General features: G+C 36.4%; 1 long non-coding RNA gene across 1 annotated transcript in view; it reads right to left on the reverse strand.

Moving 5' to 3' along the window:
• Nucleotides 1-1533: 1533 nt before the first annotated feature.
• The window catches only part of LOC143654266 (uncharacterized), a 220736-nt gene continuing 204662 nt past the window's right edge, over nt 1534-17607 (reverse strand). Inside the window, exons 4-5 of the long non-coding RNA XR_013161734.1 lie at nt 3933-4000; nt 1534-2372 (exon numbers count right to left, since the gene is read on the reverse strand). This is a non-coding gene — a long non-coding RNA (uncharacterized LOC143654266). The remainder of the gene's footprint in view (nt 2373-3932; nt 4001-17607) is intronic.

Consider the following 17607-nt stretch of genomic DNA (forward strand, 5'->3'; position numbering starts at 1 on the left):
CTGTCAATGTGCTATGTATTCTCTCCCTAGATATAAAGGTGGGCTTTTCCCTCACCAACTATAAGTCCAACTACACAGACTTCAAAGGGACCTGTCAGAGAGCTGGCTATGTTTCCCCTGGATTTAAAGGATCAATGGCTTTGTTTCTTATGCAATACTGAGAAATCTAAAAGGGAGGACTAGCAGGGGCTGGTATAACAGAGGCTTTATTTAGAAAATGTTGTCCCTGTGCTCTTCATCCCTTTCCTACGGATAAAGGGAGTCCAGGCTTCTACCTCACTTCAAATCAAGAGAGATACTTAGGGAGGCTAAAAAGTATCCTCTGGAGTATGAGTATGAGGGCTAGAATGACCAGCATTTTACCTACACTTCAGTGTCTAAAGGTGAGATCCTATGGATACAGGCGCTCCTGCCCCGAGGATCAAGCTGAACTTCCCACCACAATTTGCAGAGAAAAACCAGCATAATTTCTGGAAATCTGATAAGAAACAACAGAAAGTGAGCTTAGAAAGTCCTAGAGAAGAAGACTATCAGAAGGGATGAAGGGTCTCTAATACAGCAAGTGGAGATTGAGTATTTGTGGCTAGCCAGAGGAGAGACACTGTCCAGGACAAGAGAATTATAGCCTAGATATCCCTAGAAGATATTTGAAGAACCTGAAAAAATGTCCCTGCAGAAAGTCATCTTTGGTCAACTCATGTGTCAAAGGCTCTGGTACCAGATTATGTATGTACTGGCCATGTAAAACTGTACCCTTCTACTCTAATCACTTCTCCCCCAGCCCCAACCCAAGAGGGGTATGAATCAGTAGTTAACTAATTGAAGAGGTGATTGAGAAAGGGGAAAGAATCCAAACCAATGAATGACCTTTTCTATTGCAGCCTTCCCAGCTTGAACAGGCTTGTTCTTAGGGAAGAGAAGTTTTAACTTTGATTTAATTTAGAGCTGTTAAGTTATAATTTTAATACTTGAACATGAAGATATCACTTTTGTTTTCTAAAAATGTCTTGGAATTTCAATGGGGACTGCCTGAGATTAATCCAAGTACTGGGAGAAAAAGTCATCCATAAAACAAGTTTAATGATGAATGGAAAAGAAACAACGTTATTTTCATGATTGAACTCTACTAAGTTCATTTCTTTCCAAAACCTTGATATGTTTCATATTGAATCAGAAGCGTATGGGATAAACGGAAGCCCACAGAAAAAGGATTCTGCCTCATTGATTGCACTAGCTATTCCTAGACAGAGCATGTGGTAAAATTCCTGATTTAGACAACTCAACAGCAATGATATTATTGTTTAATTTTAGTAGATATTTACTCATTCAAACTGTGATCATTCACTTTATGCCAGACACTATTCTGAGTTTTGGGAAAATGACAATACATAAGACACATGCTTCTCTGCTGTAATAGAGCTTCAATCCTAGTAGGTAGAGAGAGCTAATATACAAGAGGGGAAAAGTAGGAATTTTAAATGGTGATACATGTTATAAAAACTAAAATTGGAATAGAGCATGCTGGAAGGGGTTATACTAAACAGGGTTAATCAAGGAAAGCCTGTCTGTGGAGGTCATATGTGAACTGAAACCTGAATGTTGAAAAGGAGCCAGATGAAAAAAAAAAGTCTGGTGGAGTTCTCAGCAGAAAAATGCCAAGTGCAAAATGGTCTGAGACAGAGAAAAACAGGGGTATATTCAAGGAGTGAAAACAATCCAATATGGTTAAAGCAGAGGAAGTTGGAAGGACAATGAAAGGACACGGTGAGAGGCAAAAATATTTAAGATCTTGGAGACCGTGATAATGCTATGCTCAGTACTTTTGGGACTTCAGTGTGAGTTATTGTGCAGACCAGTTATGGTGATTAAATGACATGATTATTTCAGTATACAAGATGGCACCCCACATTTGGCAGCCTCTTTAATTGGAAAAGCCATGGAAGATACTCTAGTAAATCTATGAGTAAATGAAGCAACTGGTTGATGCTCTAGGCTCAGTGTGACTCGAAGTGCTTCCATTTCTATGCTAGAATTAACACTGAACAGAACTCAAAGCATGATGCCATATATTTATATGTCTTGGGCCTGTTGAGGAATGAACACAAGGGAAGAGAAGTGTATGTTTCAGATGTGCTTTCCCCTGGTGTCATATAAGTTGCTTCTTCACCTTAGCAGTGAGGAGATAAGTTCCTGTGGTATCCCAGACTGGCTAGTAGATACCATTGTCTATACCTGAGTGTTGATGGTTGATGCATTCCTGAAGCATTCAAAGTCGCCTCCCTCCCTCTCTATTGAAGCAAGATAATTGCTTTGTTTAGATGCATTGCCTCCTTCTCAAAGCTCTTTATTGGGCCATGTTAGTTCAGAATTACCTGTCATGGCAGAATACAATATTAGAGCATTTTCCATAACCCCAGATTCTATGCATCTTAATTAAAAAGCAAATAATTTAGAAATCCTTTCTGTTACAAATATTCTAAATCTACCCCCCCCCATACACACCTTTTTTTTGCCTTTGCACAAGTACAAAAGGCTTTTACAGGTTCATTTTGGGAGGGAAATGAGATCCACCATGCCATGACTTAACTCAGGCAGGCATATATATACCATACTCCAAAAAAAAAAAAAAAAAAAACTATGGAAGGATGAAATGCAAATACATTATGTGGTCTTAGCTCTGGTTAGCAATGGGCCTTCTAAAATCTAAGAATGAAAGATTAGCACTTAAAAAGTACCACCAGGAATATAAGCAAGAAGCCCCTAAAGCTGAGACTAGCATCTCCCAGGGTTAAGGCTTAGAAAAGTCTTTGGATTTACTCTGTTGTCATATTTCTCCTAGAATTAGCCTGAAACTACTAAGGCTCCTTGAGAATGTTTTAAATTGATCCCCTTTTCTCTCCAAAGAGCCAATAAATTTCCCAGGGCAGTCAGGAAAAACTAAAAACCTTCTAAAATCCCTATTTCTTTAATACAAGAACCTCACAAACTTCTCCAGTCCTACATCTACTTGCCCATAATAGCTCCAAGAATGCAAGAATTAATACCATGAATTCCTCTATGGTGGAAAGGTGGGGGGGGGGGGAGGTTCATTTAAAGTTGACTGCATTTGCAGTCTGGAGAATTCAAAAGTTTTTTTCCCTTTATCAGCTTTTTGATTCTTTGATTTCTGTCTAGCGTTCATTAAAATCCCATAAGTGCTGGAAACTGGTTGACATTTTGTGGATTCAGGCAGGGGTCAGTGGATGTTTTCCAGTAGCTGGTTAAGCTGCTGCTCCTATTGTTTTCACCCAGGCAAGTTGACTGAGCCCAGGGCCCTGTAGAACTGGAGTCTTGCCTGAGTGCATTCTGAGTCGTGCTGGCTCTGCCTCTCATATCCTCTGGTTCCTGATTCTTAGTTTACTTTTGTATGAAATAAGGGGTGCACAGAGGACATGATCACTAACTCTTAGGCTCCTACCTCTTTCCTAATTAAGTCATTTCTACTTCTGGGATTCTCTAATTGGAGCAGGGAGAAGAGCACTAGCAAGGAGCCAGTTATCAGCTACCCTTACAACCAGGGTATGCTGCGCTGCTTTGCACAATGCTTGCTACATGGTAGGCATTCAGCCACTACCCATGAAAGAAATACATACATGAATCTTTCAGCTTCTTTATCTCTTTTTAAATAACACTTTCAAGCAAAATAGATAACCCCCAGGATGTATGTTTTTACATTTAAAGTTACACAGAAAAATTTCCTTCCCTAACCTCATTACTCATAATTATTCCATGACCCAGGTATGCTAAATAATTTACAGTTTCTAGATATGGTTTGATATGATTGCACATCTCTGTCTTCACATATTCTTTCCTCTTTTTCTGGCAAACCTCTCCTACCCCGTGCCCTTTCCTACCAACTCATTTCTAATGAATCTATATAAATCCACACTTACTGAATGAAAACTCTGTATTCTGCTTGTGACATACAGATGAGACCTGGTTACCATCAAATAATCTGCACCTAAGTCAGAGAGACAACATGTAAAATAGCATGCACATAGCGTTAAGAGCACCAATCTAGAGATGGTACAGTGGTGTAATAAAGGGGAATATTTCAGTTTGTGAGGCTCAAGGAAGGTTTGCCAAAATAAAGGTATATGTGTCCACTAGGCAGAACAGTATTGAGGGAAAAGCATTACACTCACAAGGAACAGCATGTGCAAAGGTATAAAGCTCTGAAATAGCATGGCATATTTGAGAATTTCAAGTAGTTTACTACTGTTGGAGAATCAAGAGGCATGTTTATTGTTTGTTTTTCTTTTGTTTTTAATGAATTTGAACAGATAATCAGGGGCCAGGACATGGAGTTATGAACCACACTAAAGAGTTTGGAGATTATCCTATATACAATGAGGAACCACAAAAGTTTTTTAAAGCTTGGATGTGACATTGGTAGATTCAGGTTTCAGAAGGATCATTTGGTGACAATATAGATAATATATTAGAGGTGAGTAAGACAGAAATTTGAGAAATTCATTGGGAAACCTTTAAGGAGATGATTAGTTAAGGGCAACTTCGTCCAAAAAGCTTTGCCTCATCTCCCAGTATAGGTTGGGTAAGGTGGCCATATAGTTTATAATCCCAACCAGACTGCTTTCCACAATGAAATCTGTGCCATCAATAATTAACCGAGGACAACAGAGACATTGGGTAACCTCAAATTTATGGTCTTTTAAGTGCTCCAATGGTACTTCTGCTTACTCCTGTATGTTCTCATGTTTGGAAGTCATTGCTTTATTTGTCTATCTCCCCCACCACCCATTAAATTCTATATGATCACTGAAGACATAGTGTCTCTCATTTCATTTTTAGTCCCCAAAATCACATGAACTTATGGGAGGCTTCCAATTAATATTTCTTATTTGAATTTGACTGACAGTGAATGAATCAGAATTCAATTCTAACTGGCATTAGAAGAGGTGGTATTGGACTACATCAGATTGAAAGAGAATTTTTCATATTACATGCATCTTGGGTACAAGATCAGTTTCCCTAAATGACCTTAACTTCTCCAAGACCTCGGTTTCCCATATGTAAAATGGCAATAGATATTGCTGAACTTCTACATTAATATAGAACATGGGCTGAAATAATAAATGGGAAAAGAATGCTTTGTAAATATGATGAAATTAGATTTTTTTTTTCCTTCACTATGTTCCTAGGTACTGTGATTTTGCTTGTATGCTTTATTCACCATAGTCATTTGCATAAATGCAGTAATGACTTACAAATATCAAACATCATAAAAACCTTGAGAAAAATATTTTTCTTCAATCTTGTCTCTACCAGTTGGGCACTCTGTCAGTATGGCCAGAAACCTTAGATTTTCTTACAGCTTTGGAAAATATTCATTCTAAAAATCCAGCACCTGAGTTTCCTTTCATGAACATCTATTAAACCAAAACTACAAACTAATAGAGTCATTATTGCTATATATCACCAGAGTTCTGCACAGTATTTTAATTGATAAATAAAGCATTTTACTTGAAATGAAGATACACATGCTGATTCCTGCTGTGCTCTCAGAGTTTGAGGAAAAAGGATTTCTTTTCAAGCCAACTAATTATTTCTGCTTTTGGAGAACAATTGTTTTTTTATGTCAGTTGTGGGCGGTTAACCAGAGTCATAATACCCTGATGCAGCATGAATTTGATGGGCTCAGCTCTCTTTCAAACAGAGCTGGGGAAAAAAGAATCATGTATATATTCAATTGAAGCACAATACCAATATAGGAATTAAATATTTTTTTAAATATTTTTATTGACAAATCTTCACACACATACAGTCTATACATAGTATACAAAGTCTCACAATATCATCACATAGTTGTGCATTCATCACCGTGATTATTTTTAGAACATTCGCATCATGCCAGAAAAAGAAAAAAAGAAAAAAACTCATGAATCCCATACCCCTTACCCCACCCTCTCACTGACCACTAGTATTTCAATCTACCCAATTTATTATTTATTTTTATCCATATTTTTTACTCATAAAGATACTTTAAAAAAAATCCACATTTGATTTATTAGCATAACCTAAGATTATTTTAGCTAATACTTTTTCCTGCCGTATTTGAGAAGCTTTCATTCTGAATTCTTTACTTATTATCTTTGACATTCAAATATATTTAGATGGCAAGCCATGACTTTGCATTTTATGATTCAAGTAATAACACCACAGACACCATGGAAAAAGCAACAAAATATATCCCATATGATTTTGTTTTATTTCAATAATAGTTTTTCTTGTTTACTTAGACTTGAGCCACTCTGCACACTTTTCTATATTGTTTGTCCAGCTGAAAATGACGCCCAAACTATCTTCCATCCTTCTGTTCCTTTTTCCTTCAAACATGATGTCACCTGTGTGGTCAGGCTAATTATCAAACTCTCTGGAATTGGGGAAGAATTGATCAGTTGCCATTACTTAAGCAGAGTTATGATTTATTAGGAGAGAGGCCAAGTTGCAGATCCTGCCCAATCACAAATAAACAACAAAACTGTCCTGAGATTACTGTCCAGGCATCTATGAACTTTGCTGTCTCACAGATCTGTCACCTAATAAAGACACAAGGTTCTGGCTCAAAGGATCTTCATAAACATCAAAGACAACACTGAACTTTACTTGTTGGTTTTGCAGACTGGAGATGTGGCTTAGGTCCTCAAACCCTACCTCCTGTCTGAGAACTAAAGATGTGTAAATGCTCCAAAATCCTCTCTGACATTTCATTGCAGGGGTGAGAGGAGAAAAAGAGAGAAAACAGTCACAAAGGCATCCTGTCAAATGCAGCTTTAAACTCAACCTCTCGGATACTTATAGGAAGCATCAAAATTTCTTTCAAATTATTTTATGGGCAGAGGGATGGGGGTAGATAATTGAGTCTTCTTAAACTGATGCTTTACCTTATTCACTAACGAGAGCAGAGCACTGATATAGAGGAAAACTTGGCACTACCTGGAAAGAGATATAAGAAGTTAAAAACTCAGGCTCTGCCCTCAAAGCTTAAAAAAAAGAGAATGCACATCAACACACATTTCAGATATTATTTTTACCAGTACTAAGCGGAAGGCAAAAGTTGATTTCTGATCAAGCGGTTTTTTAAAAATTGTTTTAAACTGGGTGTGGGTAGGGAAAAATCATTACTTTTATTCAGTCTATAGAGTCAGTATGATGGGTGCTAATTCCAAGTTTTGAGAAGCAAAGTGGCTTTGAGTTATTGACAAAGAACAAGACTGGGGTCCCTGAGTACTTCATTCAAGTTTTGGCCCTGCCCCCAAATAGCTATGTGAGCTTGGGCCAAGCCATTTCTCCTCCCTCGGACTCAAGATTCTCATCTAGTGGCCAGAGGTTATATTTTCAGTTTCTTTGGATTCTAAAAGTCTATATTCATGGTGTCAGAGGACAAGGAATATCAATCAATATCCAGGTTACCATTTTACAGTGATGCCATTGGTGTTGCTACCTCCTAAAATTAGGACTGTTTGTATGAGGAGTGTTCAAGTTTGTTAGCTGCTGGAATGCAATATACCAGAAATGGAGCAGCTTATAAAAGGGGGAATTTATTAAGTTGCTAGTTTACAGTAATAAGCCTATGAAAAAGTCCATATTAAAGCAAGTCCATAAAAATATCCAATCTAAAGAATCAGGGAAAGATACCTTGGTTCAAGAAGGCCAATAACATTCAGGGTTTCTTTCTCAACTGGAAAGGTACATGGTGAACATGGCTACATCTGCCAGCTTTCTCTCCAGGCTTCTTGTTTCATGAAGCTCTCCCAGGACCACTTTCCTTCTTCATCTGCAAAGGTCTCTGGCTGTGTGGCCCTCATGGTTCTCGTCGCTTTCAAGCTTCCTCCAAAGGATTCCAGTAAACTGATCAAGTCCCATTTGGAATGGGTGGAGTCACATCTCCCTCTATTCCAAGGTTAATACCCAGATTTGGGCCAGTTACATCTCTGTGGGGTTAATCTAATCAAGTTTACAACCTACAGGGCTAAATAATGATTAAAAGAAATGGCTGCCATAACGAGATGGAATCAGGATTAAAACATGGCTTTTCTAGGGCATATAATGGTTTCAAACCAGCACAAGGTAGATGATCCTTTTAGTTTAGGTGTAATTTACGACCAATATAGTGTTCGAAAATATTCTGAGGGGCTGCCATTTTAATTGTGTTACAGGCTAAAATTCCTGTTCTCAGAATAAGTAGAATAATTTATCAGTACTTGGTTATTGTTTGGTTAGGAGAAACATAAACAAGGAATCCCAAAAGGAGAATTGACCCTTGACTTATCTGCACTTGTACAAAATTTCAGTATTTTTGGATAGATTAAAATGCAAACAGAAAGAGTATTTTCATCTTCTATTTTCATGTGTGAAAACAAATACCTCTTTAAATAGAAAAACTGCTCTGGAATCCTGTTTGCAGGCTGCGGATGCTGATTAGCTCTAGGTGTAAGAATTATTGTTTGAAGAATTAAGAACAATGCTTATAATCAGTAATAGAACTCCCATATGGGAATGATAAAGATTCTTGTTACATTCGGTCCACAGGCTGCCCAGAGACCAGGCTGTGCCTTCTGATGTCTGAGATTCCAGACTGATGCTAGTGGTAATTTAGACAAAGTGTTGGAATTGATCTCGGTCACACTAATACAAATGAATGCACTTGAAAAATTTGGTTATAGGGCAATGGCAAATCAAATATTGAAAGATGTTTCAATTATAGTGATTGGTTTCCTTGAAAGAAAGTTTTCACATGCAATAATTTTATCCTGTGTTCCATGTGCTTCCTCGAGCTATGAGGAAAGCCAATTCAGTGTTAGAATTTCTTGCCATTAAAATGGGTAAGTAAAAATTTACTGTGGTACAGATCACATGCACCACTTTAATGCAACAAATGATCACCTGAGCTATGCATGGGGGAACTGGCACCAATTTTACCTCCCTAGCTGTGGTCCTCAACCTGGGTTGCACAAGGTAATTCACTGGGGTAAAGGAAGAAAGCATTAGAAGTAATTTATTTTATTTTATTTTATTTTTTTTGTTTTGTTTTGCTATTTTTAATCTAAAAATATAAAGGTAAGCTTTACTAATATTTATCTTGCTTTCATAGTTGCTATTTTGGTTACGGTTCTGGTTATTTGCCATATGCAACCATAGAGGTGACTCCAAAATAAATTTTTTATTTTTTATTTTTATTTATTATTAAATAATTTTTATTTATTATTAAATTTACTATTTAAAAAATTTAATAAGGACACACTAAAATCACATTTATTTTCAGGTTTCTACAATTTAATGCGTGTCCAATTTAAGACAATTTATAGAAAATATTATCTAGTTTTACTAACCCTTAAAAAATGTTTGAGTGGCTTAAAAGTATTTCTACAAAAGCGCCATGGATTGAAGAAAATATTCATAATATAAGCACAAGCAGACAAGAAAATGGCAAAGTAAAGTTCTCTTAAACTTAGTGTGAGCTCTTCAATAGCTAGAAAATAAGAAGTATTAAGCTGGCTGACATTTATGGAAATATTTCAATATTTTAAAAACAAATAAAAATAATTATTAAAATATAAAATATGATTTCTCTAAAATAAGGTATTCCATGGAGAGAGCATTTTGAAAATGAGTGCTTAGAAACATTTTCACTGCTTTGTAATTCTGTTGCTAAAACTGATGCCTGTTACAGATAAAATCCTTTCACTTTTAAACTCTCCAGAGAAAGTGTAAAAATATAGTGTAAAAGTAATCATCTAACCTATTTAATATATTCCAAACAGAGTCAGTGGATTTTGAAATCAACTTTTAAAAGAATCATCTTTATGTTAGTTTACAATTAATTGTTAACATCAGGAAAGGTTGGAATTTGCCTACTAAATTTTGGGAAAAGAATACATAAGTGGTAAGTAGGACTTAAAATTACAAACCCATTAGCAAGCACAGCCAAACAGTCAATTCTTATCCTTTGTATTAATGATAGGCATTGAAAACAAATGTCAAAATCTTAGAGACAGATCTCCAAGTTTTATTCCACAAAACACTAAACAACCTCCAAAAAATTAAATGAGATGCTGAAATACATTGCATATACTAAAAAATATTAAGCAAAATACTTTAATGAGAGAAAAGAAACTTTTGTGAATTAAACAATTTTATAAGATTTAAGTTTTTTTAAATATTTCATCTTTAAGTCATGACCGTCAATGTGTAAGTTTGAATATATTTTATAATAAGCATATTAGTTCATAAATGGCATTCTTATAATTGTAAGATCATTAAAGAGACATAGGTTGGAGAGGCTTATTTTAAATATAGTTCCTGGTAAAATTTTGTTGCTGAGAACCTCAGTCACTGTTACATTAGAAGGGATCTTAAAGGGCTCCTGTGAAATATACCAATTTTAAGATTGCAGAATATTGTTGTCACTAGGTGAGGTACACCTGACATAGGGTATTGTAGCTTCCTGAATATGTGTTAACTAATTAATAAATTAATTTTATAGCTAACATTTATTAGTTTATTTAACTAAGTTATTTATTTAATATTATTAATATTTATTAACTAATTAATCCATTAATATTGTGATTAACTTTAGCAGCCATCATCTCTAGTATAAGGTAAGTTCCATGAATCCAAAAGCTCATGTCTGCCTGTTTATTGCTAGAGTCCCAGGACCTAGAACAGTGATCCCTTTTATTTAGTCAGTGAATATTTGTTGATTGAATATCAGTAGGGTGGCCAGATAAAATAGATGACACAGTTACACCAAAAGAAAAAAAAGTTGTTTATCTGAAATTCAGATTTAATTGGGGAGTCTATCTTTTTATTTGATAAATCTAGCAACCTTAACTATCACAGAATTTTTTTAAGCTAAATGAGGCTTTTAAAATAATCTAGTGTAATGGTTCTGAGCCTTGACTTCAAAAATGTGGTGGTATATTGACACTTCTCAAGAGCTATAAGATTAAATACCTCAACTCCATTTCCCCAGGTTTTTTGTTTGTTTGTTTCTATTTTTATTTTCTAATTTATTTAGCCTGGAATAGAGCCAGGCATTCATGGTTTAAAAAGAGATTCTAGAAAATCATTAATATAATACACATCAATAAATTAAAAAGGAAAAATCACACGATCAACTCGATTGATACAGAAAAGACATTTGACCAAACTCAGCATCCATTCTTAATGAAAACACTTCGAAGGATAGGAATAGAAGGAAACTTTCTCAACAAGATAAAGGGAATATATGAAAAACCACAGCTAACAACATACTCGATGAGGAAAGACTGAAAGCGTTCCCTCTCAGATCAGAAACAAGACAAGGATGCCCACTGTCGCAATTGTTATTCAACATTGTGCTGGAAGTTTTACTTAGAGCAATTAGGCAAGAAAAGAAATAAAGGCATCTAGATTGCAAAAGAAGAATTAAAGCTTCCACAGATGCTGATGACATGATCCTATATTATCTACCTATATGTAGATAATCCCAAAAAATGTACAGTAAGGCTACTAGAGCTAAGAAATGAGTATGGCAAAGTGGCAGAATACAAGATCAATATGTACAAATCAGTAGTGTTTTTATACACCAGCAATGAGCAATCTGAGGAGGAAATAAAAAAAATTCCATTTACAATAGCAACCCAAAGGATCAAATATTTAGGAATAAATTCAACCAAGGACATAAAAGACCTACACAGAGAAAACTTTAAACATTGCTAAAAGAAATCAAGGAAGACCTAAATAAATGGAAGGACAGACCATGTTCATGGATTGGAATGTCAATTCTACCCAAAATGATTTACAGACTCACTACAATACCAATTAAAATCACAACAACTTACTTTGCAAAAATTGAAAAAACAATAATTACATTTATTTGGAAGGACAGGGTGTCCCAAATTATCAAAAATATATTAAGAAAAGTGAAGTGGGAGGTCTTGCACTAACGGACTTCAAAGCATATTACAAAGCTAGAGTGATCAAAACAGCATGGTATTGGAATAAAGCTCGAGGTACTGACCAGTGGAATTGAACTGAGTGTTCAGAAGCCAATTGGTCTCTGTTAAGTGGTCAAGTCAACTGAACTGGGACAAAGCAGCCTCTAAAACAACAGTGCTTGGAGAACTGGATATCCACATCCAAAAGAAGGAAAGAGGATCCCTATCTTACACTGTTTTAGTTTATAAGCTGCCAAAATGCAATATACCAGAAATGGAACAGCTTTTAAAAAGGGAATTTATTACATTGTTGTTCTAAACCAGTGAAAATGTCCAAATTAAGGTACCAACAAGAGGTTACCTTCACTCAAGAAAGAGTGATACCTTCCAGAACAGCTCTGTCAGCTGGGAAGTCATATGGCTGATGTCTGCTTTGGGTTCCGGACACCTCCCTCAGTTGGGAAGGCACACAGCAACCTCTGCTAGCTCATTTCATAAGACTTCTCCAGGGGCGCCTTCCTTCCACATCTCCAAAGGTCTCTGGTTGTGTGGGTTCTATCAGTTCTCTTGGCTCCTTTCAAAATGGCTCCCTCTTAAAGGGCTCTAGTAAGCCACCCCACATTGAATGGGTAGAGACACATCTTCATGAGAATGATCTAATCCAAAGTCACCACCCACAACTGAGTGGGTCACGTCTCAATGTAAACAATCAAAAAGATCCCATCCAACAACACTGAATGAGGATTAAAGAACATGGCTTTTCTGGGGTACACGGCAGTTTCAAACCAGCCCACATACCTTATACAAAAATTAACTCTGTACATTAGAGTTAAGAACATAAAACATTTAGAAGAAGACATAGGGAATAATCTTAAGGATCTTGTGATAGGAGGTGGTTTCTTAGACCTTACGCCCAAAGCACTAGCAATGAAATAAGAAATGGATGAATGAGAGCTCCTCAAAATTGAACACTTTCCTGCATCAAAGGACTTTGTTAGGAAAACGAAAAAACAGCCCACACAATGGGAGACAATATTTGGAAACAACATATCAGATAAGGCTTTAGTATCCAGACTATTTAAATAGATCTTACAACTCAACCTCAAAAAGACAAATGACTCAATTATAAAATTGGTAAAATATATGAACATTTTTCCAAAGAGGAAATACAAATGGCTCAAAAGCATAATTCAACTTCACTCGAAATTAGGGAAAAGCAACTCAAAACCACAATGAGATATAATCTCATCCCTACTAGAATGGCCATTATAAACAAACAAACAAACAAATGAAACAGAAAATAACTAGTACTGGAGGGGATGTGGAAAAATAGGTACACTCATTTACTGTTGGTAGGAATGTAGAACAGTACAACTGCTCTGGAAGGCAGTTTGGTGGTTCACCTGGAAGCTAACAATAGAACTGCTACGTGATCCAGCAATCCCATTACTATATATATATATTTGGAGGAACTGAAAGAAGGGACACAGACACTTACATACCAATGTTTGTAGTGGCATTATTAACAACCGCCAAGAGATGGAAACAGCCCAAATGCCCATCAATGGACAAGTGGATAAACAAACTGTAGTGTATATGTACAATGTAATATTACACAGATTACACAGCTGTAAGAGAGTATAAAGTAATGAAGCATGCAACAATGTGGATGGACCTTGAGGACATTATGTTGAGTGAAATAAGCCAGAAGTAAAAGGACAAATACCATATGGTCTCACTAGTATGAACTGATTATAATGAGCAAACTCCAAGAGCTAAGGTTGAGAACACATGTTATCAGGTGATAGAAAAAGGGTAGATTTTGGATAATTGATGCTGAAGAAGTACAGAATGTTCAACTGGATTGATTGTAAAGATCCAGAAATGGATAGCACAGTACTATGTGATGATTACAAAACATCGTAAGTATCATGAACAAAGCTGAAGGTGAATATGCTTGAAAGAGGAAGGCTAGGGGCATATATGACAACAGAGGGAAAGATAGAGGATAAAAACTGAGACTGTATAACATAGCAAAACCTAGAGTGGACAATGATGGTGATTAAATGTACAAATATGAGAAAGCTTTTACTTGAGGGAGAACAACTGAAGCTCAACATTGTAAGGTGTTAAAAATGGGATGATATATGGAAAAACTACAAATAATGCAAACTAGGGTTTGTGGTCAGCAATAACATTGTAGTGTTCTTTAATTGTAACAAAGGCAATATACCAAACCTAAACGTCAATAATGAGGGGGATATAGTGGAGGGTTATGGGATTTTTGTTGTTGTTGTTTCTGTTTTTTCTTTTTTCCTTTTCTTTTCTATTCTCTCTTTTTGGAAGAAATGGAAATGTTCTTATAAACATTGTGGTTAAGGATTATTATATGATTATACCATAGGAATAACTATGTGATTATGCCACGGGGAAGTAGAATGGTGCAGTCCCCCTGGAGGGCAGTGTGGTGGTTCCACAGGAGGCTGAGCATAGGATTGCCACATGATCCTGAAACCTATTATTAGACAAAGACTTTGAAGAACTGAAAACAGGAACACAACTTGGCATTTGCACACTGGTGTTTATAGCGGCATTATTTACGATTCACAATGGATGGAGGTGGCCTAGGGGTACCATCTGATGAACAGAAAACAGAAGGGTGAAACGTGGTATATATACATGATGGAATAATGAGCAGCTGCAGGAAGGGATGAAGTCATTCACATGCAACCAGGAGAAGGAACTTTAAGGACATTATGTTGAGTGAAATGAGCCAGAAAAAAATGAACAGCTAACATGCGGTCTCACTAACATAAACTAACGATAATGAGCAAACTCTGAGAACTGAATTCAAGTGCATAAGTTATCAAGGGATAGAAAATGGGTAGAGTTTTGGCAATCAATGAATAAGTTTGGGGAATCAATCAATGAATAACATCACCCAATGTTCAAAATAAGGCCATTATAAAGGTTCCTAGATCGTAAATTCTTATAGCAGTCACATTTGCTATTGAGTTTTTTGTTTTGTTTTTTGTTTGTTTGTTTGTTTGTTTGTTGCATGGTCAGGCTCTGGGGATTGAACCTGGATCTCTGGCATGGCAGGTGAGAACTCTGCAAGTGAGCCACCATTGCCCGCCCTGCTACTGAGTTTTAACTGTTATTTCTAAATTCTGAGATGCCATGCCCTTTATGTATAGCCTGGTAGTTCATTGGTTGTCTGTGGGACACCTGGGACTCAGAATTAGAATTCTGCAGCTCTGAAAGTCAGTATTAGTCCAAATAGCCACTGTTGAAAGAAAATCAGAAAAAGTCTGAAAAAGAAATCAGACTTTAAGTAGAGATATGAATGAAATTGACCTTGATAAGACTAAGGTAAATCAGAATACAGGGTGAAGGATGATAGTGTCTGAATTTTAGAATTTACAACTTCTTGGAGAGACCAAAGGAAGTGATTTGGTCCAAAATTTAAATTTTCTGTAGCACACTATCTAATTTACCCTGTCTGGCCAGTTTATTTAAACAACCTAATTACATGGAACCTAGAATAGGGCATGGGATCCTATCATTCTGTAAAAGTTAATGAAATACCCAGACACATTCCAAAGTATTTTGGGCAGAAAATAAAAATGTATTTGCAAAGTCCCCTTGAGGGACTGGGGGAAAATACAGAATTATTAAACTTCCCCACCTGGGGAATTCTTCATATTTGCTCAGGTATTAGGGACTCTCAATTTAGTAAGCAAGTTCTCCATCTTGAGGCTTGCCCTTATGAAACTTATTTCTGTAAAGGTAAAGGTAGGCCTGCATAATTGCCTAAAAGCCACCCCTAGAGAACCTCCTTTGTTGCTCAGATGTGGCCTCTCTCTGTCTAAGCCAATTCTGCATATGAACTCACTGCCCTGTCCCCTACACGGAATCTGACTACCAGGGTTGTAAGTCTCCCTGGCAACACAGGACGTGACTCCCAGGGGGGAGCCTGGTCCTGACATGGTGGGATTTGAGAATGACCAAAAGGAGGAAAAGGAATGGAACAAAATAAAGTTTCAGCAGCTACAAATTTCAAATAGAGGTGAGAGGTCATTATGGAAGTTACTCTTATGCAAGCTTTAGGCAGGTATTTCAAACTACCAAAGAATGTCACGTTCCAACCAACAGTATTCCTGAAAATCTGAGGGAGTGACCTGGGTTCCATCTAAGTCTCTGTAAAAGTTTTTCTTAATAAGCTTATTTTTATAGACACTTAAAGCCTCCAGATTGATCCTAGGCCAGATAAGTCCTGTAACCTAGAGGTAGTAGTCTCTCCAAGAACAACAACCCAGTTCATTCCACTACCCCAGGTCAGCACCCCTTTCCAGCATGAAGTTAAAATGGTCATTTTCCAGACATCCCTGAAGATTGAGAGAAAGATCAAATGAGAGGAAGGAGGTAACTGAGAAATTAGGAGTTAACAAATGATTCTGACTACTGACTCATTATACAGATATTTCTTTTTAGTGTCTAATGTTTAGAATAGCCAGAAGGAAAGACCTGAAGTTGTAGAACTATAATCCAGTAGCCCTGATCTTTGATAATGATTGCATAACTATATGCAAGAAAAAGACAGTTGCTTTTGTTAATATGAATCTACTCCTATGTTTTGCTTTGTTCTACTGATAAATATGCATATAAATGTCAATACTACACTCTCTTAATTATCCTAGCTCCATTGTACTTTTCAAGTGTACTTTTCTCCATGATGTCTGAAATACTGATCACAGACGTCCATGCATTATCATCACCTTAATGAATTTAGAACAATCAGAATCATTCTCCCTCCCCTGGCAACTAAATATGCATGAATTTATGATAGCACTTCTACTATTATTTTACCTTAAACATATCTGTCTTCTTTCTCCAGTTGTACTACAGAGAATATAAGCCTTGAGTTCTCCAGAGCAATACTATCCTACAGAGCTTTCTGCAGTCATGCAGAAATTGGGTAGACTATAATGCCAGTGGTCAGTAAGAGGGAGGGGAAGGGACATGGGATGTACGTTTTTTTTCTTTTTTGTGTTTCTTTTTCTGGAGTAGTGCAAATGTTCTAGAAATGGTTGTGGTGGGGAATACACAACTATATGATGATATTGGGAACCACTGATTGTATATACTTTGGATGGATTGTATGGTGTGTAGACATATCTCAATAAAAGTACATTAAAACAACAAAATATGGAAGTTTTAGAACTAAAATGAACAATATCATAAATGAATAAATAAATAAATAAAGTGATTCTGATGTGGAGCTGATTTAGTTTAAATCCTTCATTTGTCAAGAAGGAAACAAAAAGGGGACCAACTGGCCAAATTCCACAGTTAGAAGCTTTATATAGTTCAGCTGTTAAGTCCAAAGGAAGAGTAAACTTGTTTCTATTTGACTGAGGCAAGACAGGAAATCAAATCTAAATCAGTATATATACAAGACAAGGATCTAAGTCTTACCTGGGTGAATGAATTTATATTTGAGAAAAAACAAGCATAATAGGGAGATTAGATGAAACATTATCTCAAATACAGACATTAATGCCATCAGAGAAATGTCTTCTCAACATCTTGCAGCCCTGGTAGTTGACCCTAAATTTCAAGGGTC

This window comes from Tamandua tetradactyla, chromosome 13, assembly GCF_023851605.1.
Source record: "Tamandua tetradactyla isolate mTamTet1 chromosome 13, mTamTet1.pri, whole genome shotgun sequence".
Classification (NCBI taxonomy): domain Eukaryota; kingdom Metazoa; phylum Chordata; class Mammalia; order Pilosa; family Myrmecophagidae; genus Tamandua; species Tamandua tetradactyla.